At 44.1% G+C, this 26,586-nt stretch overlaps 2 long non-coding RNA genes across 2 annotated transcripts; both read left to right on the top strand.

Annotated features, from left to right (window-relative positions):
• The first annotated feature begins 1,840 nt into the window (after positions 1–1,840).
• Positions 1,841–3,070, top strand: LOC311024475. The gene is made up of 3 exons (XR_014598310.1): positions 1,841–2,382; positions 2,598–2,695; positions 2,848–3,070. It is a non-coding gene; the product is annotated as an uncharacterized lncRNA (long non-coding RNA).
• An 11,063-nt stretch (positions 3,071–14,133) lies between these two features.
• On the top strand, positions 14,134–14,945 carry LOC311024453. Its single transcript, XR_014598306.1, has 3 exons — positions 14,134–14,238; positions 14,316–14,399; positions 14,842–14,945. It is a non-coding gene; the product is annotated as an uncharacterized lncRNA (long non-coding RNA).
• Positions 14,946–26,586: the final 11,641 nt, after the last annotated feature.

The raw sequence follows: 26,586 nt of genomic DNA, 5'->3' as shown, positions 1-26,586 counted from the left end.
ACCAGGTGGTGATCAGTTGACAGCTCAGCCCCTCTCTTCACCCGAGTGTCCAAAACATACGGCCGGAGGTCAGATGACACAACCACGAAGTTGATCATTGACCTCCGGCCTAGGGTGTCCTGGTGCCATGTGCACTGATGGACACCCTTATGTTTGAACATGGTGTTCGTTATGGACAAACCGTGACCAGCACAGAAGTCCAATAACAGAACCCCACTCGGGTTCTGATCGGGGAGGCCGTTCCTCCCAATCACGCCCCTCCAGGTAACACTGTCATTGCCCACGTGAGCGTTGAAGTCCCCCAGTAAAACAATGGAGTCCCCGGTTGGAGCACTCTCAAGTACCCCTCCCAGGGACTCCAAGAAGGCCGGGTACTCTGCACTGCCGTTTGGCCCATAGGCCGAAACAACAGTGAGAAACCTATCCCCGACCCGAAGGCGCAGGGAAACGACCCTCTCGTTCACCGGGGAAAACTCCAACACATGGCGGCCGAGCTGGGGGGCTATAAGCAAGCCCACACCAGCTCGGCGCCTTTGACCGCGGGCAACTCCAGAGTAGAAGAGAGTCCAGCCTCTCTCAAGGAGTTGGGTTCCAGAGCCCAGACTGTGTGTGGAGGTGAGCCCGACTACCTGTAGCCGGTAGCGCTCTACCTCCCGCACTAGCTCAGGCTCTTTCCCCCCCAGTGAGGTGACATTCCATGTCCCCATGGCTAGAGTCACTGTCCGGGGATTGGGTCGCCGGGGCACCCGCCCAGGACAGCCACCCAAATCCCACCGCACCGGCCCCTTCTGAACCCTCCTGCGGGTGGTGGGCCTACAGGAGGGCTCCTACCCCGGCTCCCCCTTTTGTTCTTCCCCGATCTCCCCCCTCGACCCCTTCTCTGAGCTCCACCCCATTCTCTCCCCCGTTCCCTCCCAAAGCAGCTTTCCTTCTTCCTCAAGCTCCTCCCCCAGCACCTCCTCGTGTTCTTCCTCCTTCTCCCCCCTCAGGCTCTTCCCTGGTCTCTCCCCCATGCTCTGCCCCGTGCCAGAAAAGGAGTCCCGGACTCCTCTAGCTTGTGAGCCTCCAACGAAGATCACACTTAAAACAGCTTTAGCTAGTTTAGCTGCGACAGCCTCAGCCCCTAGCTCGACACCTGTCTCCTCCACCTCACAGCCCCTAGATAGTCTTAAAGAATTTAGGCGGATCTCAGCGGGCCCTGAGCTAAACGACAGCTTAGCATAGGGCGTAAAAGAGCTGCTGGACAGCTGGGAGGCAGCCCTCCTAAGAAGCGCCGGGTGTTAGAGTTTGATAGTTTGTTTTGGGTGACCCACTTAGAGGCCATGCTTCAATAACAAAATGGCCTGTAATGTCCCGTCCCGTCCTGTCCTGTCCTGTCCTGTTCTGTCCTGTCCCGTCCTGTCCTGTCCCGTCCTGTCCTGTCCCGTCCTGTCCCATCCTGTTCTGTCCCGTCCTGTCTTGTAATGTCCTGTGATGTTATGTCCTGTCCTGTGATGTCTTGTTCTGTGATGTCCTGTCCTGTGATGTCTTGTTCTGTGATGTCCTGTCCTGTGATGTCTTGTTCTGTGCTGTGATGTTGTGTCCTGTCCTGTGATGTCTTGTTCTGTAATGTCCCGTCTTGTGATGTCCTGTCATGTGATGTCCTGTCCTGTGATGTCCTGTCTTGTGATGTCCTGTCGTGTGATGTCCTATGATGTTGTGCCCTGTCCTGTGATGCTGTGTCCTGTCATGTGATGTCCTGTGATGTTGTGTCCTGTCCTGTGATGTCCTGTCCTGTCCTGTGATGTTTTGTTCTGTCCTGTGATGTCCTGTCCTGTGATGTCCTGTCCTGTCTTGTGATGTCCTGTCCTGTGATGTCCTGTCGTGTGATGTCCTGTCCTGTGATGTCCTCTCCTGTCCTGTGATGTCCTGTCCTGTTCTGTCCTGTCTTGTGATGTCCTGCTCTGTCCTGTCTTGTACTGTTCTGGACATCGCAGGCCATTACAGGACAGGGCAGGACACAACTGATCAGATGTCACGTGTGTCCTTTGTTGAGCCGTTATGTCCCGTCCAAACAGGACAAATGAGGTAAGTAAGAATGTCCCTCCTAGTGGATTCTAGTCGGGGTCCATTCAACAGGTAATAGTGTCCTCTGTGGTGGACTTGAAGGATCAAAAGGTGAGTTGGACAGCTACACAATGTATGATTTGTATTCTTTATGCACCTGGCCTTGAAACTAATTACATTAATTTTGTATGCAGGATTCCATTTGATTGTCTTCAGCACTGCCTTGGATCCAAATTGGCAAGAAGACCCAGAGGAACACCAGGACCCTCAGGACCCTCAGGACCAGACCACAGAGACGAGGGAAGCAATGCCTTGATCCTGAAATGGAAGAACCAGGTAAGGAATAACTGTATTAAGCTGCTATTATTATTATTATTATTATTATTATTATTATTATTATTATTATTATTATTATTATTATTATTATTATTATTATTATTATTATTATTATTATCATTATTATTATGCTTGATCTAATACATTTACCTTTGTTTTCTTCATGAAGTCAATTTAAGAAATCAATGAAATGTTGTTTTTTTTCATTCATAAAGAAGCCAAAGGATGAGAAAGATGAGCAAGCGCCCAGAGATGAAGATGAGGGAAGCGACGTGTCCACAGAGAACCTGGACGAGCACAGCGAGGCATCAAAGTATGTGAACTTGATTATGTTGCAGTGACTCTATGTGAGCACGCGTCTGTAAAATGTCTCTCTAGATACTGTAAGTTTCCTCCAGAATATAATAACGTTGCTCCCCACTGCTGCTCTAAGTGTTTTCTGTTCTTCGTGTCCTTTCTCTTCAGGTCCATCAGGTCCAGGTCTATGAAGTCTGTCTGTCTCCTCACCAGCAGCAAAGCAGCAGAGCGTCTAAGCTCCAGAGAAGATGCTCTCCTCCAGAGACGTGTCCAGACTTCTGCTTATGAGAGCTGAGCAAACAGCTGACCAGTCGGCAGAGAGCATTCTGGGAAGTGCCAGCTGAAAGACATCTCCAGTGTCTACAGTACATCATCAGACCACCCAAACAGTTCCTCCAATAAAAAGACAAAAGTCTGTCTATGTTTACGATTGGTCTCTGTCTTTAATGTTGGATGTAAAAAAAAAGATAGAAGCTGAAAACATGGAGTGGACTCAAACGTGTAAAATCATTGTTCTCAGTCACTTTGCTGCAGTTATCAAATTCAAATAGTTTCACATCAGATCATCATGGAATCAGTCTTGAACCACTTTGAGTCACTTCTATATAGAAACAACCTTAGAATGTATTCTAAACATACATCCTACAGATATCATAAAGCCCTCAGATAACTTCAGATAGCAGTGAAACAGCACCATCTTGTGGTGGCCGTGTGTTGCTATAAGTCCAACCAGAAGCCTCCGTAAACACTGTTGTTACGGTGTGGTAACTTTCCAGCTTATCGGCCCTGAACCCTAGTTGGGAGCACGCTGTGGATGCTAACGTGACCTTTGCTCGTTCAGCTGGTGACCCGCATTTCTAGTGTCCGGGTGACACAACCAGAAGAATGACAGGAGAGATCCTTCACCGTCCAACCAGAGGCTTTCATTGAGTCGTCTACAAGAGGACAAACGCTGCAGTCTTGTGAGGCTGTAATCTTGAGCTCATCTAATACACTCATTTGTGTCACTCATCCAACAGAAGTCCATTGAACACACCGTGTGTCCTTCGTCCATAAAGTGGACCATGTGTCCATAACATAACATACTTCTGCAGACTGAAAGGTTCAATACTGCTAATGCAGCGTTTAGCTCTGGTGTCGTGTGACATCACCCTGTGGTTTTCTCTTGTTTTGATGTACTTTTCCATTTACACACATACCCCTCTACTGGAATATCACTTAAGGTGCAAATATGGAATCATGTAATGCAGCAAGTATTGAGATTACTCTACAGTTTACCATCTTAGACCAAAACATAGAAAACAATTTCTGGAGCTTTTTTCCCTCCTCATCCTAGAGGGGCACTGTATCTGCCAAAACCCCAGCGCAGGCATCTGAGGAGGGCAGCGTTGGGCGTACAGCCAGCCTCAGGTAAAGTGGCGGTCTCACAATGCTCAGTGACCGACACAGTCACCAAGCAGGTCTGGTGCTCTGCGGACCCTCCTCCGTCTCAGTAGAGCTCAAAGGTGGGCCAACAGTCTGCTCCCCGACAGGATCCTGGGTCCCAGCCTCATCCAGTTGAGGCTGAGGGAGGATGTCAGGAGGCCGGCGGCCGCTCGGTGAGGACGGTGGCGAAGAGAAGACACCCTGCGGTGTTTCAAGTTTAACATCAAAGTCAAAGAAAAGCCACAAACCCGGAGAGGAATGCTATCTGTAGTGAGCTCAATCTAAGACCCTCTTGGGTTCTTGTCCTCCTAAACACCGCCTGCGAAGGGTCTCCTCCAAGAACTTTGTAAACAAAGTCATGGCTGGGATCAACTCGTACACAAAGTGACATCTGAAAAATGGCTCAATGGAGCAATGGACTTCTGATCTTGTCAAGTAGAACGCTGCATTAAGCCCATACACTTTGGGAAACCAGTTCATGCCCAACGACATCATTTTTCAGATGCAGCTACGGCTACTGTCCAGTCAGCTACCTTCCACCAACTAACAAAAGAGAGGTCACCATCCCAAGAATGGAACTGACAGCTGCGTTGTCAGTCCAAGTGGACAAAATGCTCAGAGCAGAATTGCAGTTGCTACTGAAAAAATCTGTTTTTTGGACTGATAGTCAAGCAGTAATCAAGTATTGCAAATGAGTCAACAGTCAGAGATAACACAAATGTATCAGGATGGAAGGATGTGGAGACGACGTTAAATCCAGCTGACGATGCATCGAGGACTAAGTGCTGGAAGATTTGTGGATGGAAAAAGACTTTCCTGTTGAGGCCAGCCAGTGAACGGCCAAATGCACCATGAAATCCCATGCACTTAATCCAGATGACCCTGAGGTCAAAGTCAGGTTGGTTGTTTTGAAGGAAACAGAGACCCTACCACCCAGCTGCTCTCTGATGCCTCCTGTTGGCTGAAGAAAGGCTGTGGCATCATGGGTATTAAAGTTAAAAAGGCTCTTAGAATCTCAAGCAAAACAGAAAAAGGAAAAGGAATCCTTTGTCGACCGCCCGTACACAAGATCACAAAGTAAAGTGACTAACTCAGGCTTTTTTCAGCTTTTTACTCATGAAGATATTTTTATAATTATCCTCATAATGGAAATTCACCACGATCATCTTATTGTGAGTTCATGATGGAGGATTTTCCCATTCCTAATCTGGGGTATAGTTGCTCTTTAAATTGGCAGTTCACATGTATAAGTGTTTATCTCTGGAGTTTGGAGACTCCGTTTGTTACTCCAGCCATCAGATGAAGGGTGATAAATACAATATTTGCCTGTGGAAAAGCAGATATTCAAGTAAAGTACTTGGACCTAAAAACTGTACTTTAAAGTACTTGAGTAACTGTTATTTGCAGCCGCAAAGAAAAACCATATTAAAGTCAGAATAAACTCAAATCTCATTCTGTGTTGTTAGACCAAAGACGACATGATACTCTGATCAAAGACTCCACGTCAGTGTGCAGGTTGTTATCATTCCTGTACCCGCGGTTACCGTGCTTTTGAATCCCATTAAAACTCTTCCTCCTGGTTTCCAAAGCAGCGGCTGGTCTGGCTCCACAGAACATCTCAGACATGAGTGTGAATTGAGTTTTTGTGTCCCATGCAACGAGAAGTGGATCACTCGGTGGTTTCATGGACTACCATTCTAAAGCCTCAAGTTCATAATCTGCTTTCTGGTCCATTTGACTCTAAATGGACCATCATTTACCAAATGAACATCATGCTGGAATGTTTTATTTAAATGGCATAAAAGTAGCCAGTGATTGGACAATATAGGATTTTATTGCTTAAAAAAAACAAAAAAACACTGACAATCCCACTATCAGGATGACGGTAAATATCATCACGTGAACTGAAAAAGCTGTCGTGAAGAGAAATGAAAAACAGAGCCGTACTTTAAAAAAAAAACAGGCTTTGGGGAATGATGAGAAAGAACAGACTCATATTGTTTTAAAATGTGTCCAAAGTATTTTACTCAACTGGAAGGACAGATCAAAACTATCAACCCACCATTGGCTTAATCTATGAACCGACCATGCAAATCTGGAACAGCTTACCTCACTGTTGGTACTATTACTTGTTAATACTACCACTACTGCTAATGCTGCTACTACTATACTACCACCAACACCAAATACAGTTGGAACCCAAGGGCCCAGATTTCTGCCTGAAAGCCCATTACATATTATTACACTGTGGCTGTAACGCTCCTGGTGATGTTGGGACTTTGAAATTGTATTGACTCTGGAGCGTATTCTAGTCCTGCTCCATGTGTTAAGATGACTTCTGATGTGACACTATAAATAACATTGAATTGAATAAGATTGAATTGAATCATCGATAAAAGACAATATGACAGCATTCAATCAAACTTGGTTTCCTTTTCTCTTTACTTTCACGTTTGTTTTTCTTCTTTGGTGTTTGTTTTGGTTTGTAGCTTTTCTTGTGTATGTATTACTATTTTGTTTGTAGTAGCCTACTAGTATAGTTGCAAATACTGATATGTCTATGTAAAAAACTCTATTTCGTTCTCTTGGTTGTAAATTCTTGTTTTGTCACCAATAAATAAATAATAATAATAACAATAACAATAATAATAAATGGTCATTTATAAATTTTATTCTACTTGTGTTCTCTCTATATTAAAAGAAAAACATCATGCCAAGTATTTTTTTCTAGAAAAAGGGGAATAACACCTATCTTATCTTTTCTATTTTAAGTTACATTAATATCATTTATGGATATTTAATTTACTTGGCTTCCATTTTTTAACAGTTTTATTATTCCATCCTATTTGAAAACGCACGTGTACATAATCAAATACAATTACAATTTAATGGAAAACAATCAAAATGGTTTAATTGAAAATGAATGATTGGTGATTTATGAGATGAAAAGTTCATATTTGACCTTGGAAATAATATTGACTCAAGATCACCTTTGAAAGCTCTTCAAAAAGATAGTAAGTGGACATTTTGTTGCGATTATACGGATAAAATGGTAAATTATTTGTAACTTAATTTACATGAAAGAATCTCACCTGGCAACCACCGTCTCCGCTCTAAAATCTCTCCGGCTAACAACCTGACTTATTTATTTGTTGTTTTTGATCGACTTAAATGATTTGGAGCAGACATAAAAATTTACATTAATAATGTGTATTTCATCAGGACCATGGTGTAACAGCTTGTGTGCCAGATTTCATTGTCTGGTTTATGCTAGTAGCATATCTGCTGGACAAGGGAGGTTTTCTACGTAAATAAACGTGATACAAATCCACTTAGTTCGGCATATTTCCGTGTGTTAAAACTTGATGGAGAAACATCAATGTATGCAGTTGCCTAATTTGGCCAATAGACGGCGCTGTTTAATTGTTTATGCCCTCAGGCGTTACGCGATTGTACGCGATTGGTGCTGTTTGTGCTTTACCGGACACGTGTTTGCAGCTATTTGCTCCGCGGGCAGCCATGTTGGTTCAGTGTTTGGTTATGGTTTGCAAGGTAAGCACAATAGATATCTCTCCACATCTTAGTAAAATATCTTGACCATACATCGTTAATTCGCTCTTCCATTTAAATTATGTGTTTATTGAGATGTTTGTCTACCACCATGATGAAGTGTTAGGATTTATTGCCTGGTTTTATACGAGTATGTCGGCCGTGATTATGGCTAGCTTTGTTAGCTGTTTGTGTGCTAGCTAATCTTGGGTTTTCTCTCATGCTCTGTGTTTTGAGCTGGAACCTTGTTTTAAGGGGTTTAATAGCTGTGAGGGCCCATCGCTTTATTTTGAATACTGTACAATTACTTTATGACTTCATGACATATGACTTGACTGACGTCAGTGTTTGTTTATGGTTTGCGAGGTGGAGCCGCCAGCATCGACACTTAAAGGAGTCATCACCTGGAAATCGCAATTTCTCTTGTTAAAACATGCATATCTGTGTTTGACCTCAGTTGAAACTTGCCTGAAAGGCTGGAGTTTGAAAGTGGCGCCGTTTTTTCGCTTCTGCTCTTTTTCCGAACAGGAATAGCACACAAGGGTGTGCATTCCTAAAGCACGAGATTTTGATTCTGCGCCTTCGGTGACGTCACCGTGGCGGCTACTTGCATAAGCCCACCCCTCTTTCACCACCCAACCCCGCCCCGTCCGCTACCTGAAATCGCCGAAGCGCCGCCATTATGTTTTGGAGTCTGCATGCAGGCAAGCCCCCCCGGCTCTGTCCTTCCTGCGGCGAATCAACGCGCGCCTCATTACATATTATACAATGCACATCCGGACCAGTCAAAACCTCGCGCGTAATCTCGCGTGATAAAATCGCGGTACGAAAAAGGGTCAGAACAAGCTCAATGTTTGATTAAAAATTTTTTTTTTTTTTCTAATAAGTTTTACGAATTGATCCAAAGCGATCCAAGGGGGGCTGGATACGTATAAAACCAGTTGATGACTCCTTTAATAAACCGCGCGGTCTCAGCCACGATCTTGACCGTCCGTGTGTCCGACTCGTCCCTCGCATTGACCCAACAAAATCACACATCAACACAACGCAGAGTCTCCGGGTGTAGAGAGGCACCATCTCACACGGGCTGGGTTACATCTTTGCTGCCGTGACCCGGATGGTGGCGCTTCGAGACCGAAGAGGAAGTGAAGCTGTCGGCTGTCAGACTGGGCAGAAACCTCCACTACGCTGCTGTATTGAACCGTTATTCTCCAAGTGGATCGTGTGACGAACTGAGCTACTAGTATGGAGATGCATTGCCAGGATTTTCATCCTCTCGAACATATCCTTTGAAGGTTGAAGTGCATCTTATTGTGTTGTGTTATTCATTTGAAGAAAAAAAGGAGAACATTTAAAGTGACTTGAATAGTGAATGAGTTTATTCTGTGTGGAACATTTCCATAAGGACAATCTGTGATTCATATTAGCAAGTGTTGCTGGTTTATCTCATCCATATTCTCTGTGCTGAACATAGCTGTGTTATGACGTTTTGAGTTAAATTTCAGTTTAACGTGAGTTTTTGGGGTATCAAGTGATAATTGTGCCACACATTTTATTTTGGTTAACGGGCCCGTACGATACACGCCATCACATCCAGAGCTGTCTGTCTGTCTGCTGCAGTATTTGTACGCCTTCAACATCATCCCCATGAAGTCCATGGATCCGTCGGAGCTGGTGAAGCAGCCGAAGGACGGGACAGAGAACCCGTACAGAGCCTCGGCCAAAGACAAGACCGACAAACTGAAGGTGGACTTCAGCGCCGCACAGGAGGAGGTACCGAGAGCTTTCATGCCTTTCTTATGAATATCAGCTGATCAGCCACTGACTGTTATCAGCTGGTAGTCGTTCTAAACCGTCTGATCGGTGAGCCGATCTGATGACTCGTCAAATCTTTGTGGAAATGTTTTCAAAACTCGTTTGTCTGCTTTGAAGCCTGCTCTTTAATTGGCTCTCAGAGGGGCGTGTCCTGTCTGAACCGCTCAGGTTCTTAATAAATACACGTGAACTAACCTACCTCATTTACATGTATAGGGTTTTAAATCTAGTAGCATTTTATTATTTCCAGCTCTTATCATGACTGCCAGTGAGATTCTTTAAAAAGAAAATGACACTCCAGGTCACTTATAGGTGCTGAATGTGGTCATGTGATCCATTTTTATTCTGTGTCTGTCCTTCCTGTCGTCTGTTCAGGAGCCGGCCTAGTTCTTCTTCGACCTGAGCCAGAAGCAGGCGGGGGGTTTCCGGGGCCGCGGCAGGAAGAGACATCCAGACGGACGAGGACGAGAGCAGCAGCGTGAGCGAGGGGACGGGGGTCCTCACGGACAGACCAAGCAGCCCCGCAGGCACCGTGAGTCCAGCCGGTCTGGGAGAACAGCTCTAGTGCTGCGTTTTCTAAATGGGGAGGGTTTCCAGTCTAAACACTGGACCCTGCATCAGATCAGGACACAGTCTCAAAAACCTCAGAACATGAGGAGGGTCCGTCTACCAGGAACCACCGAAGCACCATAGAAGGGTTCAGAATTAGACAATAATTAGAACATAGTTATTCCCCATGGCAGAAATGCACTACGACGTTTCATCAGAGCAGTGCTGCAGGAGAAACGCTCATAATAGTAAAAAGTCATCAGCAGCAGATGATGGTGTTTGTTGTGATACTCATTTTGGCCACAAGAGGGTGAAGAGGACCACGACTGACACGAAAATAATTCATGTTTTAAGTAACATAATTGACTAAAACACAATATGTGCACCTCGTGTTTGGAGTTTTCCACCTGTTTCAAAGATGAAAAACAACCAAGGAACTGAACAAAATCTTTTTTCAGCTGATTTTAAGTCATTAACAGAGGAGAACATTTAGATCAGGCGCTTTTACACAGAGGTAACGCTACAATCACGCCAAAGGGTGCAGTCCAATAGTCTATTTTCTTAGGAAGGTTCCTAACTGAAGAAGTGACCCGGAAGTAAACAAGTGGCCGCCATGATAAGAGCCATGTGGAGAAGTGGACGACGCGTTTTTTGTAGTCCATTATTGTAGTTTCTCCAGCGCAGACGCACGTCAATCGCCGGCGCCGATCATCAGCTGTCACTCATCAGTAGCATTATAATGACGTAGCTTAGTGAAAGTCCGGTCGGATTCTCTTTTCCTAAATCCTTTTAAGTTCTCCTATCGCCTTTCCTTGACCCTTTGACGTTTCCTCCAGAGGTCAAGGAATAGGAGTTAGGAATAGGAGTTAGGACCTTATTTTTTGACTATTGGACTGCACCCAGAGTGAAACTTTAATTTAACTGGACATCCAGAGCAACAGATTGGTTTCTGACCATCACCTCTGATCATGTGACCTCTGATCATGTGACCTGCTTTTCTCTGTCTCAGCTGCTCCTCACATTTTGTCCTTTCAGTGCTGAAATGATGAATCATGGACTGTAGAGTTGATCTGTTGACTTCTATAGTTTGTTAAATTAAAGTCCATTTTTAAGGTAAACATTAATAGTTTCAATAACGCACCACGTTAGAGCATTAGTTCTGTGAAAATCTATTTCATAACCAAGACATATTGGTATTGAATCTGAGTTGATCTGTTGACTTCTATAGTTTGTTAAATTAAAGTCCATTTTTAAGGTAAACATTAATAGTTTCAATAACGCACCACGTTAGAGCATTAGTTCTGTGAAAGTCTATTTCATAACCAAGACAAATTGGTATTGAATCTGTAATCTTTCTAAATTAGTCCAAATCAAATCGCTCATTAGGGATTCCCTGCACTAGTAATATGAAAAGTGAATTTGTTTTCAATTATGATATCCAGTGTGGTATCGCTCTCTTCAAAGCAGCTCATCTGTAATACATATTGTTTTTTAAAGCAACACTTAAAGTGATGGTTCGGAGTAAAATGCACCCGAGGTCATTTCCACCATGACATCCAGCCAAATACCCCCTCGGAAGCATTTTTAGCGATGGTCAACATTGGTCAAGATAGGGCGATCAGCCGAATGGCTTAGTACTAGCGCTACGGTACAGAGGGTATATCTCGTAAATTACCCCACTAATAATGCATGGAATGTTACCAAACTTCTCCAGTTGTACACATAGGGTCTGTACTCACAAAACGAGGCATTTGAAAGTTTGTAAGTACATCAGGAGTTTATTTAAAAGAACACTTGCCTGATAGGGTCTATCCTCTGTTGCTATGCTACCGCAGCGTAGACGCCACTTCCATGTTTACCCAGCCGATGCCGTGACGCGAGTTTCACACCAGAGTATGAAAAAGTTTCGCTGAGTTTTTATAAATGCTTGTATTATCAGGTCAACACATTTTTATAAATGCTTGTAATATCAGGTCAACAAATGTTGACCTTTTTAAAATGTGTATTTCATCAGGACCATGGTGTGACAGCCAGGGCGTCGTATGGCAAGGTATGGCAGCTGCCTCACCTTGGCTCCAGGGGAAAATGTAAATGCTCGTTTTTTTTAATACATTTATGGAATTACTCTGTATCAATTTGTATTGGTTATTATATTATTTAATACATATAAATGAACTACAAATGTACATCAGAACAACACAATCGATTTCTCTAGATATTATCTTTCCCAACACTTGTATCCCCCCTTCATATCTTGAAATGTGGTATCTCCCAGCCCCCCCCCCCCTCAGAGCTGGGTCATTATTGTTGTTGTTGTTGTTGTTGTTTTGCTAAGCTAATTAACTAAAATGTAGAGGAAGCAGAGAACTTTAGAATCTTTTTTTTTTATATCAAAAACGGCAGGTGATGGGTCCAATGTTGCCCCAGCAGCGGAGGGAGGAGGACCAGGTAGTGAAGGTGGGATTCAGGCTGTTAACGAGGCTGTTAGCCACTCCAGCACCTGCGCCTGGGATGAAGATGCTAACAGGAAGACGGAGACTACATGCATGGAGGCTGAGAACTCGTCCACACTGACTTCTCGAATTGAATCCTAGTCTGAGTCTCCACCAATTTCTCAGATTGAAAGAGCTGGATCAGACTTGGACAGCGATAAGGAAGGTCAAGGCCCGGGTGCCAGTACAACTACAGCAGTAGCAGCCTCTGGGTCAACTGGAGTAGAGAAGAAGGATATAAGTGGATGTAAAACAGATGGACTCAGGCATCCTCATTTGACCCACTTCCAACTAAAAATGGAAGACGCTTTAATGTCAGTGTGTATCAGGAATATGACTGGGTTGAATACTCTATGCAAGAAGATGCAGTTTATTGCTTTGCATGCCATCATCTTGGAGGAGCCTCAACTTTAACAGGTGACAGGAATGGACTGCGTGTGTTCATAGACACTGGAAACGAGTCAAAACCTACCTGCGGACCACTATGGGCGATGACAGGCTCACACACCTTATGTTAATGGCTGTTGAGCCTGCTGTCGTAAAATCACTGGACCCAGATGAACTTGTCAATGACTTTACCGGTTTGAGGCCTCGGCGTTATCCACTGATGGATTCTGAAAGTTCATCTTAAGGTAAGATACACTACCCGAACATCTTATTAATCTGTTTGAAAAAATATGATTTCTCTTTTCTTCTCCCTCCCTCCCTCTCCTCTTTGCATTTGGACTTTAACAGTTTTAAGTTGACCTGGTATGTTCACGTGATATTGTTGCAATTACATAGTGAATGAAGTGAACAGAATGAGTGAAATTGTGTTTGTCAGAAAGGCTACTACTGCTCTTTACTGCCGCTTGCTATCCATGGTGCTGAAAACGGATGCGTAACGGCGCATTTGACTGAATTGATTGATGGACGTGCTTAGTTAAGTGTTTGTGTCCATAGTTATGTTAGCCCGATGTGAGTGAGGCTGCATTTGAAAAAGTTAAAATTTTCCTAACCACAGAGATAAGCTACATAGCAGACTTGTCACTTTTGCTGTGATTCTTTGCTGGGCATGTATATTGATTGATACTGTAGTTAAGTCATGTGACTAGTAACCTTGCCATACCTTAGCTTTGGCTGAATTGACGCCACTGACAGCTTGTGTGTCAGATTTCATTGTCTGGTTTATGCTAGTAGCATATCTGCTGGACAAGGGAGGCTTTCTACGTAATAAACGTGATACAAATCCATTACGTTTGAATGAACCCGATAAGAAGCGATCACATTCACCGAACCTAATGGAAAAAGTGATATTATAAAGTCTTGTTGCTCATCGGCACATTTCTGTGTGTCATAAAACTTGATGAAGAAACATAAACAACATCCGTAGTGGGGACTGAACAATTTGACTTACATACACGCCACCATAATACCTGAGTATGCATATTATTTAATTTTCCAATGTCCATATATTGGTGTTATGTCTGCCGAAGTGAAACGTTGTCTTCAATATGCAGCTCTACATGCTAACCAACGAATACGATGTCAGTCTTACTTTTTCGGACACGCTGGAAGCAGCCAGTTATTTGTCTTCTGTGTTTCCTTCCTCTTCATGTCGGTTCATGTGTTGTTGGACTAAAGTATCAACGTGTCTGTTTGCAGCTTGGCGTGTGGAGACGTTGAAGGGAGGCTGAACTCTCTGTTCAGTCGAGTCCAGGCCATCCAGAAGAAGACGGGCCAGTTTGATGTGAGTTGGTGTGACGTTTAAGTTTGAAAGTTGCAGAAAACACAACGAGTGTGATTCTGATGTCCGGTGTCTTGCAGCTGTTGCTGTGTGTCGGGGAGTTCTTTGGGACGACGCCGGAGGCCGAAGCCGAGTGGCAGCAGTACAAAACCGGAGCCAAGAAAGTGAGAACCGGCCGTCACACCCACTTCCAACCTTTCCTTTTAGGAATTCACTACACGTTTGGATTCAAACTTTACTGCACAAGTTGTATGGAACAATTGCCCCGTGTTGGACTGTATTCTCACCCATCATCAGTTTGTACATGACGTTGTTGCTAAGTTACGTTATTTGGTCTCTAAAACAAGTGAAGGAAAGGTGAAGAACCTGACGTTTAATAAGTGAAACACATTTACAACCCAGCTGAAGAGAAAAGCAACATTTTCTTTGAATAATTCAATTATTTTAATTCCTCATGAGTTTTGCCACGAGGATTTCCTTTTAGCGTATCCAAGACAAATGATTTATTTGTATTAAACCGCTGTAAACCAGGCTGATACATTTTGGATTCCACACTTTGATCAGCTGATGAGTCAGACCTGAAGTCTTTGTTTTGTACCTCCCCAGCTCCCATCCACACGTACATCCTCAGGGCAGCGAGCCAGGAGACGGTGAAGCGTCTCCCCAGCTCTGATGGCTGCGAGCTGGCCGACAGCATCACGTATCTGGGTGAGACTCTCAGGGCTCGGGGCTGTGCATTGGACACACAAGTTCCCCGTCGCTGAACCATCTGTGTGTCTTTAGGTCACCGCGGCGTGTTTACTGGCGTGTCGGGGTTACAGATCGCCTACGTCGGCGGTCGGGAGGCCTCGCAGGAACCGGCACGGTCTCACTGCTTCACATCCAAAGACCTGTCGGCCCTCTTGGCGCCGCTGACCAGCAGCTCCAAGTTCAGAGGAGTCGACATCCTGCTGACGTCACAGTGGCCCCGCGGAGTGTCTCACTACGGAAACAACCCGGTAACCAGACTCACAATATCCATCACAATATGCTTGAAACACATTTCACATTTTGTGAAGGAAAACTAATATTTTTATTGCGTCACAGAACAGACACATGATCATGAAGATATTTACAATCCTCCCAATAATGGCAGCTCACCACTATCAACTTATTTGAGCGCTTTTTTATCGCAATCCACGATGAAATCTGGATCGGTAAACAATGTGTCAACGTTGGATGTTGTTGAATTCTGGTTAAAAACATTAAGATTTAGGTGATAATCAATAAAGGAGCTTTTAATCAAGAGCTCAGGACTGTCAAACATTACTGTCAAATGTTTTGTTTTCCAAAATTTCACAAAACACATAAAATATTATATTGAATTGTTTAATTAATGGTGGAGCTTCTTTCAGGTTCCTTGAACAGAGTAAACAGACAAAACATCCCACCTTGCTGTTCGTAGATCCACAAATGTCCATCTTTATTGAGCTCAAAATGCAGAATTAATTCATAAATACAGAAATGAACCTTTTTTAAACCAACGTGGATGAAAAGTTCTTAAAGAATTTGCAAACTGTATCTGTTGAAGAAGACTGTGTGATATATGCCGGCGAAACGCCGTAACTGCCTAGCTGGTATGAGTGATAAACAAGGGACAAAACGGTGACCGCCATCCAACGAATCAGCCAGACTTTTATTTGCTCCATGTCTAAAAAATAAATACATTGACATGTGATTTTGTTATTCTGTTTTTTTATTTTTTTTTTTGCCAGTGCCATACAGCCACAATGTTTGCGGATATGTGGTATTTTACATATTTGAAAAGAAACTATTGTACTGTCACTTTCATAGAATCGGCTTCTTTATTTTATAAAATATCTACAACAAATATTAACCGTAGAATCGAATCGTATCGTTCTTACACTGTATGGAATCGATTCGAATCGAATCGGTCTGTAATAAAAGGATATCGTTTTTGAATCGAATCGTAACCTGTGTATCTAGATGCATATCGAACCGTTTATCACAGAGAGATGTGCAACCCTAATATATATATATATATATATATATATATATATATATATATATATATATATATAGAGAGAGAGAGAGAGAGAGAGAGAGAGAGAGAGAGAGAGAGAGAGAGAGAGACACAGAGACAGACAACACATTCTCTATTTTTCACCCATATGTAAATGAAGGTGTGCCTTGAAGGCGTCACTTAGCAGCCATTTGATAATCAACATAAGGATATTTATGTGGGTAAATAAAAAAGGTATACAGATAGGGACAAAAGCTGTTATAAAAGAAAATATTATATTGGGAAATATTAAATGTGAAAATAAATTAATATTAAAATCTCAAATTACCAAAGCCATTCTTAGTGGTGATGGTTCCCGGAGAGGAAAAAGATCAATTTGACATTGAAATTGATATAACGACCATTTATGAGTAGAGATATAGGGCTAGTTTATGTCAGGTGTCACGTAATGTGTATCGTGAGCGTCAGCGTGATTGCCTCAGTGATTTTTTGGCCAAATTGTCATATCGGCCTAATTTTATTCTCCTACCACTGCCACATCATCCTGTTTTTCTGCCTATGCATGAGAAAGAGGGCTCAGCTGTCCACATTTGCAGCATTAGCTCTTCTCTTTGATTCATTTTCATCTGGTAAGAGTTCATATTTCTTCAGTTTTCTTCAACTTGTATTTATTAGGCAATTGATGATGGGTCTTTTTCAAGAGACAAATACAACGTCATCATCCAAACAACGACGTCTCTTTTTCACGACATCGTCAGTTGGACCATTTGGAGCCGCTGCAACCTCCTGATACAGCCGTTTAGGATGCTCTGGAGCAGCGTCATCATCCAAACAAGGAAACACAATGCGTCCCAAAGCTGGGTGTTTCTTTTTCTGCCTCCTTTTACAGGTGTCACGTAATGTGTATCGTTAGCCTCATAGCATGATTGCCTCAGTCATTTTTTGGCCAAATTGTCATATCGGCCTAATTTTATTCTCCTACCACTGCCACATCATCCTGTTTTTCTGCCTATGCATGAGAAAGAGGGCTCAGCTGTCCACATTTGCAGCATTAGCTCTTCTCTTTGATTCATTTTCATCTGGTAAGAGTTCATATTTTTTGGCCAAATTTTCATATCGGCCTAATTTTATTCTCCTACCACTTCTGCATCATCCGGCCTTTCTGCCTATGGATGAGAAAGAGGGCTCGGCTGTCCACATTTGCAGCATTAGCTCTTCTCTTTGATTCATTTTCATCTGGTAAGAGTTCATATTTTTTGGCCAAATTTTCATATCGGCCTAATTTTATTCTCCTACCACTTCTGCATCATCCGGCCTTTCTGCCTATGGATGAGAAAGAGGGCTCGGCTGTCCACATTTGCAGCATTAGCTCTTCTCTTTGATTCATTTTCATCTGGTAAGAGTTCATATTTTTTGGCCAAATTGTCATATCGGCCTAATTTTATTCTCCTACCACTTCTGCATCATCCGGCCTTTCTGCCTATGGATGAGAAAGAGAGCTCGGCTGTCCACATTTGCAGCATTAGCTCTTCTCTTTGATTCATTTTCATCTGGTAAGAGTTCATATTTCTTCAGTTTTCTTCAACTTGTATTTTTTAGGCAATTGATGATGGGTCTTTTTCAAGAGACAAATACCAATGTGATTTTGTTTTTTTCCAAAAACATTGAAATATGACTGGCAACTTTCTTCAAATGAAGTCTTACTGAGACATAAACAATATCACAAAACAGCACATCACTTAACAACATAACACCCAGCCGCTTGCAAATGCTCACCTATGCCCAACAGTCAGGGGCCCAGGCCGCTACGTATTTAGCTCCCATACCCAGACCCCACCCCACGGGGTGAGCACCGGCAGCATTGCTGTGCTTTTACAGTCGATTGCACATACATATATAGAGAGATAAAGATATACATATCTTTATACATATTTATATCTCTGTTTAGGTCGCTTCAGAGCAATCTCATGCTCCAAACAAGGAAATGCAACATTTCTGGATTAAGGGTGACTTCTTTTAACTCCCACGTCTCTTGTTTGTGTTTTTTTTTTTTTTTTTTAATGGGAGGAAACCGGAGCACCCGGCGACAACCCACACAAGAGAACATGGAAACTCAACACAGAGAAGACCTGGGACAGATTCAGGACCTTTCACTGTGAGGCTGCTTCTTTTAATTTGGAGGCAGTGGAACTCCATGATACAGCTGTTTAGGATGCTTTCGAGCAACGTCATGATGCAAACGACGACGTCTCTTTTTCACGACATCGTCAGTTGGACCATTTGGAGCCGCTGCAACCTCTTGATACAGCCGTTTAGGATGCTCTGGAGCAACGTCATCATCCAAACAACGACGTCTCTTTTTCACGACATCGTCATTTGGACCATTTGGAGCCGCTGCAACCTCCTGATACAGCCGTTTAGGATGCTCTGGAGCAACGTCATCATCCAAACAAGGAAACACAATGCTTCCCAAAGCTGGGTGTTTGTTTTTCTGCCTCCTTTTACAGGTGTCACGTAATGTGTATCGTTAGCCTTATAGCATGATTGCCTCAGTCATTTTTTGGCCAAATTGTCATATCGGCCTAATTTTATTCTCTTACCACTGCCACATCATCCTGTTTTTCTGCCTATGCATGAGAAAGAGGGCTCAGCTGTCCACATTTGCAGCATTAGCTCTTCTCTTTGATTCATTTTCATCTGGTAAGAGTTCATATTTCTTCAGTTTTCTTCAACTTGTATTTTTTAGGCAATTGATGATGGGTCTTTTTCAAGAGACAAATACCAATGTGATTTTGTTTTTTTCCAAAAACATTGAAATATGACTGGCAACTTTCTTCAAATAAAGTCTTACTGAGACATAAACAATATCACAAAACAGCACATCACTTAACAACATAACACCCAGCCGCTTGCAAATGCTCACCTATGCCCAACAGTCAGGGGCCCAGGCCGCTACGTATTTAGCTCCCATACCCAGACCCCGCCCCACGGGGTGAGCACCGGCAGCATTGCTGTGCTTTTACAGTCGAATGCACATACATATATAGAGAGATAAAGATATACATATCTTTATACATATTTATATGTCTGTTTAGGTCGCTTCAGAGCAATCTCATGCTCCAAACAAGGAAATGCAACATTTCTGGATTAAGTGTGACTTCTTTCAACTCCCACGTTTCTTGTTTGTGTTTTTTTTTTTAATGGGAGGAAACCGGAGTACCCGGCGAAAACCCACACAAGAGAACATGGAAACTCAACACAGAGAAGACCTGGGACAGACTCGGGACCTTTCACTGTGAGGCTGCTTCTTTTAACTCCCACGTCTCTTGTTTGTGTTTTTTTTTTTTAATGGGAGGAAACCGGAGCACCCGGCGAAAACCCACACAAGAGAACATGGAAACTCAACACAGACAACACCTGGGACAGACCCCGGACCTTCTTACTGTGTCTACGTCTCTCCTACGACTCCTACGTTTCCTGTTGTTTTTTTTTGGAGGTGCTGGAACCTCTTGATGCAGCCGTTTAAGATGCTTTGGAGCAACGTCATGATACCGACGACGACGTCTCTTTATCATCACATCGTCAGCAGGACGATTTGGAGGCAGTGGAACTCCATGATGCAGCTGTTTAGGAAGCTTTGGAGCAACGTCATGATGCAAACAACGACGTCTCTTTTTCACGACATCGTCAGTTGGACCATTTGGAGCCGCTGGAGCCTCCTGATACAGCCGTTTAGGATGCTCTGGAGCAACGTCATGATCCAAACAACGACGTCTCTTTTTCACGACATCGTCAGTTGGACCATTTGGAGCCGCTGGAGCCTCCTGATACAGCTGTTTAGGAAGCTTTGGAGCAACGTAATGATGCAAACGACGACGTCTCTTTTTCACGACATCGTCAGTTGGACCATTTGGAGCCCCTGCAACCTCCTGATACAGCCGTTTAGGATGCTCTGGAGCAACGTCATCATCCAAACAAGGAAACACAATGCGTCCCAAAGCTGGGTGTTTCTCTTTCTGCTTCCTTTTACGAGCAGCAGCAGGTGGAGGACTTGGAGGCAGTGGAACTTCATGACTTGGCCGTTTAGGAGGCTTTGGACCAATGTCATAAGTTTTCCAAAATACATTTTCACACGATTTTGGGTGCATCCATCCAGCAGGTGGAGGACGTGGAACCTCACAAATTGAGAGGCTGCGGAAACGGGAAATCACATCATCAAGCAGAGAAGGAAACCCTATGGTTTTCTTTACATTTGAATTCATCTTGTCCTTGAACAAAAAATGATCCACAATGCAATTAAACCAAGAACTATTTCAATCTCTATATCACCAAAACTTGCAATTCACTGTTGAGAGCCATAAGCTATAGTGCTTTGGACTCACTTATATAGGATTCTGGACCAGTGATGTCACACCTTTTGGCTTTGATCTAGATCAAAGGCACAACATCAAAGGAATGTCACGTTTGGCTTCTTTTTTTCATGTTTACAACATAGATGCATAACATCTCCATGACAACCAGAAAGAAAGAAAGAAAAAAAAAAAAAAAAAAACTTGACTTTGGGGACTATTGCACCCTATAATGTATAATTCCTGTAGCACCCTATAATGTAATAATTCCTGAAAATGTAAGAAAATTTGCACTTAAAGCAATTCTTACCTTTCTGGCATTTTTACACTTTTCTTCTGTAATCTTAAAATGCTCCTAATAAGCGTATGGTACACTAAAATGTAAAATAAATCCATCAGGTGTTGAAACTCATCAATGTTTAATTCTCATATATTTCTGATAAAAGTCTGACCAATCATTTTATTCCGACCAATAAACGGATTGACCGAGGTTCCTGCCTTCATCCGTTGCAGCGTCGCCTACGCGGTCACGGCTTGCTAGTCGCGCCTTGCTAGTCGCGCCTCTCTAGCAGAGCGGTAGAGCGGCCTGTGAGAGAGAGCACGGACCAGCGAAGAACTGACAATGACGACCAAGCCAAGCCGCCACTTCCACCCCCAGCTGCTCCCACAGAGAAAACTATCAGCAAAAAGACGACTATTTCGCAAAAAGCTGCGTAAAAGAAAACACTTGATGAGTCGAGAGGCAGGACGCGAGTCAACATCGGCTCTGCTTTCCAGCGATGGCGGAGGCTAATGCAGCTTCATCCGGAGCTCAAAAGAGATGAGATGGTCGCGGAGCTTCTGCTGGACAACTGGTACTTTTAGTTTGCTTAATAGAGCGCAACATTACGCAACATTGCATGTGATAACGCAGCATCCAGATGCTATCAGTTATCAGAGTTACTATAGTTCTGTTATACTGGTAATGCTGGTAACGAACCTGGCTGTGTCAAGTCTGTTTGTTTACACTACCGGCGACGTTAGCTTCAGCATTAGCATCAGCGCTAACGTCGTCTCATAGTAGTAGTAGTAGTAGTAGTAGTATAAGTAGTAGTATAGTTTAAACAAACTGTCACAGCCTGGTTTATTTACACTACCAATGACGTTAGCTTCAACGTTAGCATCAGCGCTAACGTCGTCTCATAGTAGTAGTAGTAGTAGTAGTAGTATTATAAGTAGTAGTATAGTTTAAACAAACTGTCAGCCTGGTTTGTTAACACTACCAATGGCGTTAGCTTCCGCGTTAGCATCAGCCTGGGGAGCATACGTCAGTCCGACGGCCCAAAAGTCCCACCGCCCATCTCTCCGACTACCCATTAATTCGACTTTTCTAGCCCCATTGGCCCGACTGCCCATTGCTCCGACCAAAGTAATCTCTGTATTCCGACCAGGGCTAAATCCGACCATCCAGAATTCCGATTTTGGACCGAACCGGCTCTGAGTCAGTTTGGAAAGGCTCGAGGCGAAGGAGATTCACAGTCATGGTTTAAATGTTTGCCTCTTTTTGACCATCACTGGCCGCGTTTCCCAGATTTGATCGTTCTTAAGGACTTAAGAAGGCTCTTAAGAAGGGTTCGGCTAAGAAGGAGCGCTAAGATACGGGTGTTTCCCAGACGCGTTCTTAACTGCCTTCTTAGGAGAACCTTAAGATCAAGCCAAAGAAGCTTCTTAAGAAGCTCTTAGTGGGAGCTGTCCACCGCGGTGGTGCTGAAACTGAATCAATGGATGCCAGGTAAATCGATCACCCACCTCTTTATCAGCGCATAAGTCACACACAGCGCCCCGTGGTCCCCCCGACACAGGTGCAATTAGGCTACACATGTATCGGGTGCGGGTGGGTGGGTGTGTGGGGAGGGGGTTGTGTGTGTGCCAACAGGTGTATCCAAGTAGTAATCAAGCCCATTAGTGCATATATACCCCCGTGGATATAGGCACACACATGTGAGAATGGAAGAAAGCAGCAGCAAGCGAACCAAGCGGGCACCGGCGTTCACCGCGGAGGAGATGGGCGTAGTGCTTCCTACCGATCCAGCATGGATCCACCAGGGAGGGATTGTGGATTGGAACGAGGGTGCCATCCACCACACCGATCACCCGGGGGATCTCAGCCACTGCGTGGAACCCTTGGTGGACCTGGCGGACCTCGTCTCGTGTGGTGGGCATCTTTATGTGGGTCCGGGCATGACGCAGGAGAATCGGTGTCACAGCTGCCACACTCCGTGACACCGATGCCTTGCTGAGGCCGGTGCCGTCCCCCACCACCTCCAGGAAGCTCCCCACTGCGTAAAAACGCAGCGCAGACAGGAGCTGAACCTCAGGGCTGAGGGCAAAGTTGCAGCGGGTTGCTCTCTGGATGTGTGGAGACAACAGAGTGATCAGCCGTTGGATCTCCGCACGGGGCAGCCGGTACTTTGCCTGGACAGCCCGGTCTGACAGCACGTCCAGTGGCGAGAAGTGCTGACGCACGTAAGCATTTATATAAACTGTCTGGCTTCGCACACGGCGACGCTGTTGGTTCGCAGCGAGAATGTGCTGTATTGCAGCCATGGTTTCTCACACGCGCGGACTTTGGCAACACCTTTATATAGAGTAGCAGGTGGAGCCTCTCTGGATGAGGTTCAGCTGAGTTCAATTACATCTGTTTCCTTGATATCTGTGAAATGCCACAGGGTTGTTGATGTGTTTTTATGTGTAGTACTATAAACTCATATATGCAGATGTGTGTGGAAAACTTAAACATTGTAATTCAATGAAACGTTTTTTTTTTTTTTTTAGCGCATTACAACATTGAGAATTGTTTGTTTTATTATTTCGAAAAGTGGAGAATACAAATTTCCCAGACGCGGCTTGATCACTGAGCATTTCGTCGCTAAGAAGGCTGTTAAGAGTGGGTCAGCTCGATCTTACGTTTCCTTCTTAGTGAAAGATCTTCTTAGGCTAAGAGCGACTCTGGGAAACACATCCTTCTTTCACATCGTTCTTAAGAGCGCTCCAAAGACGATCTTAGCACTTAAGAGCTTCTTAACGAATCTGGGAAACGGGGCCAATTTCTTTGACTTGTAATAGCCTTATAGCCTTTTTTGATACAAATTAAGTGATTAATGTGCATTGGAGGTCCTGAAAGAAAAACAAAACAACAGCGCTGTCCATGGTGCTGTGATCGACCCCTGAACCGACTAAGCCCTGATGCTCATGGCCCCACCCCCAGCCCCCACCTCTGCTGTAAAGGCTAATAAAATCATAGAAGGTCATATGACCGTTGTAGATAGAAGGAAAAAATAGAAGGAAAAGACAAATGTGGGTTATCTGAGTGGTTAATTGTAATATCCATTACTAGTATGATAATATTTTTGTTTAAAATATCATAATATAATTTCCTCATTTATTGATGCAGTCATTTGGGTACTTAATGATCAGTAAAACAAAATGCCTCGAGTCCATATTTATGTTTCTTCAGTACCTATGGCTGATGGTTTGACTAATTTTAGATAAAATATTGCCCACCCCTGTGTTATTACAGTAACACTGGTGCACGTTGTGCGCAAATGATGCGCTGAGGTCCGGGTTGTTAGCGGAGCTGTCCATATTGCTGATCGGCCTCCATGACGATGCGTCGCAACAGGGCTCTGGGTCAGAGAGGCTTATGTATTTGCCACTTTCTTTTATTTTTGCCACCTGATTCTCTGTTTGTGTACACTTTTGTTATCGTGCTTATGACACGCACTGTCCCCTGCAGATTGGCAGCCGACTTTGACAAAGAATTACCGTAAATTACCAAATAATAGCCGGGTTTCAATTAACCGCCGGGTTCCCTTTAAACGCCAGGTGCAGGTGTATATTTTGATAAATAACCGCCGGTTCCAAATAAATGCCGAGTCTAATTATTATTATTTGTTTAAATCAAGGAAGAAGACGTGTCCACTGACACTGCACGTTTTTCTTCGCCTTTTTCACGTATTGTGCTTTCTGTCAGTCAATATCACACTGATGATCGCCATGGCTCCGGTGCAGCAAAAAAGTACGACTTGAAATTCAAACTTTCTGTCTTAAAATATGCAGAGGAGGAGCAGCCACTAGACGTTTCTCTGTCGACCAGAAGAGAGTGAGACATTGGCGAAAAAATTAAACGGAGCTTCAGCGTCTGTCCGAGGAGGACAGCAACAGGGCCAGGCTGCCTGGTGGAGGTGAAGAAGGCTAGCGAGGAGCTGGAGATAAACATGTGGGGATGGGTTATCAGCAAACGGGTACGCCACGAAAGAGTGTCCCGCAAAATGATCAGGGCGATGATGAAACAAATGTACGCCACCGTGAGTGACAGCAGAGATGAGGAGTTTGCCGCGAGTGCTGGTTGGATAAATCGTTTCCTCCGCCGCAACAACTTCACTTGCAGAAGACGAACAACTATTGACCAGAAGGATGCCAGAGAATTCACCGAGAAGCTGGAGAAGTTTGTGACATTTTCATCCAGGATTTTTGAGAGGAAGGAATTAAACGCCTGGTCCAAATAAACGCCTGGTCCCAAATAAACGCCTGGTCTGTTAAGTGATTGAAACAAATAAACGCCTGGTCCCAAATAAATTTAAAATTAGCAAAAGCGAGAAAACTTATCGTCCTTAAGTAAATAAGTGAATCTGTCAAGGCATCATGCCGACAATGCAGCCTGTGGCGTTTGAACGCACCTCCAAGACACAAAAAAGCGACTGTGTGGTTCTTTTAACGGTTTAATTTCCCAAAGCAGGTGAAAACACAGACACACTTGATTACATAATAGTAATACATTTCAAAAATAACGAAAAAGCCATCAAATTAACAAACTGAATAATCCAAAATCCATAAACAACAGTGGCCGCGTTTCCCAGGGCCGCGTTTCGCAGATTCGTTAAGAAGCTCTTAAGTGCTAAGATCTTCTTAGGAGCGCTCTTAAGAACGCTGTGAAAGAAGGATGTGTTTCCCAGAGTCGCTCTTAGCTTAAGAAGATCTTTCACTAAGAAGGAAAAGTAAGATCGAGCTGACCCACTCTTAACAGCCTTCTTAGCGACCAAATGCTCAGTGATCAAGCCTCGTCAGGGAAATTTATATCCTCCACTTTTCCAAATAATAAAACAATGCTCAATGTAGAAATACGCTCATAGCTGCGGACCACTGGCGCAAGAAACATAGGCTCATAGTAGAGAAGAAAAAACAACTTTTTATTGAATTACAGGTTTAAGTTTTCCACACACATCTGCCAAAAAGCCAAAGTACATGGCTGCAATACAGCACATTCTCGCTGCGAACCAACAGCGTCGTCGTGCGCGAAGCCAGACGGTTTCCATAAATGCATACGTGCATCAGCACTTCTCCCCACTGGACGTGCTGTCAGACCGGGCTGTCCAGGCAAAGTACCGGCTGCCCCGTGCGGAGCTCCAACGGCTGATCACTCTGTTGTCTCCACACATCCAGAGAGCAACCCGCTGCAACTTTGCCCTCAGCCCGGAGGTGCAGCTCCTGACTGCGCTGCGTTTTTACGCAGTGGGGAGGTGGTCGGGGAGGGCACCGGCCTCAGCAAGGCATCGGTGTCACGGAGTGTGGCAGCTGTGACACCGATTCTCCTGCGTCATGCCCGGACCCACATAAAGATGCCCACCACATGGGACGATGTCCGCCAGGTCCACCAAGGGTTCCACGCAGTGGCTGGGATCCCCGGGTGATTGGTGTGGTGGATGGCACCCTCATTCCATTCTCACATGTGTGTGCCTATATCCACGGGAGTATATATGCGCTAATGGGCTTGATTACTACTTGGATACAGCTGTTGGTACACACACACACACACAATACATGCGTAGCCTAAGTGCACCTGTGTCGGGGGGACCATGGGGCGCTGTATGTGACTTATGCGCTGATAAAGAGGTGGGTGATCGATTTACCTGGCATCCATTGATTCAGTTTCAGCACCAC

The sequence above is a fragment of the Eutrigla gurnardus genome (assembly GCF_963514095.1).
Source record: "Eutrigla gurnardus genome assembly, chromosome: 14".
NCBI lineage: Eukaryota > Metazoa > Chordata > Actinopteri > Perciformes > Triglidae > Eutrigla > Eutrigla gurnardus.
The sequence above is the reverse complement of the archived record's forward strand: the minus strand, read 5'-3'. Positions and strand labels throughout refer to the sequence as shown.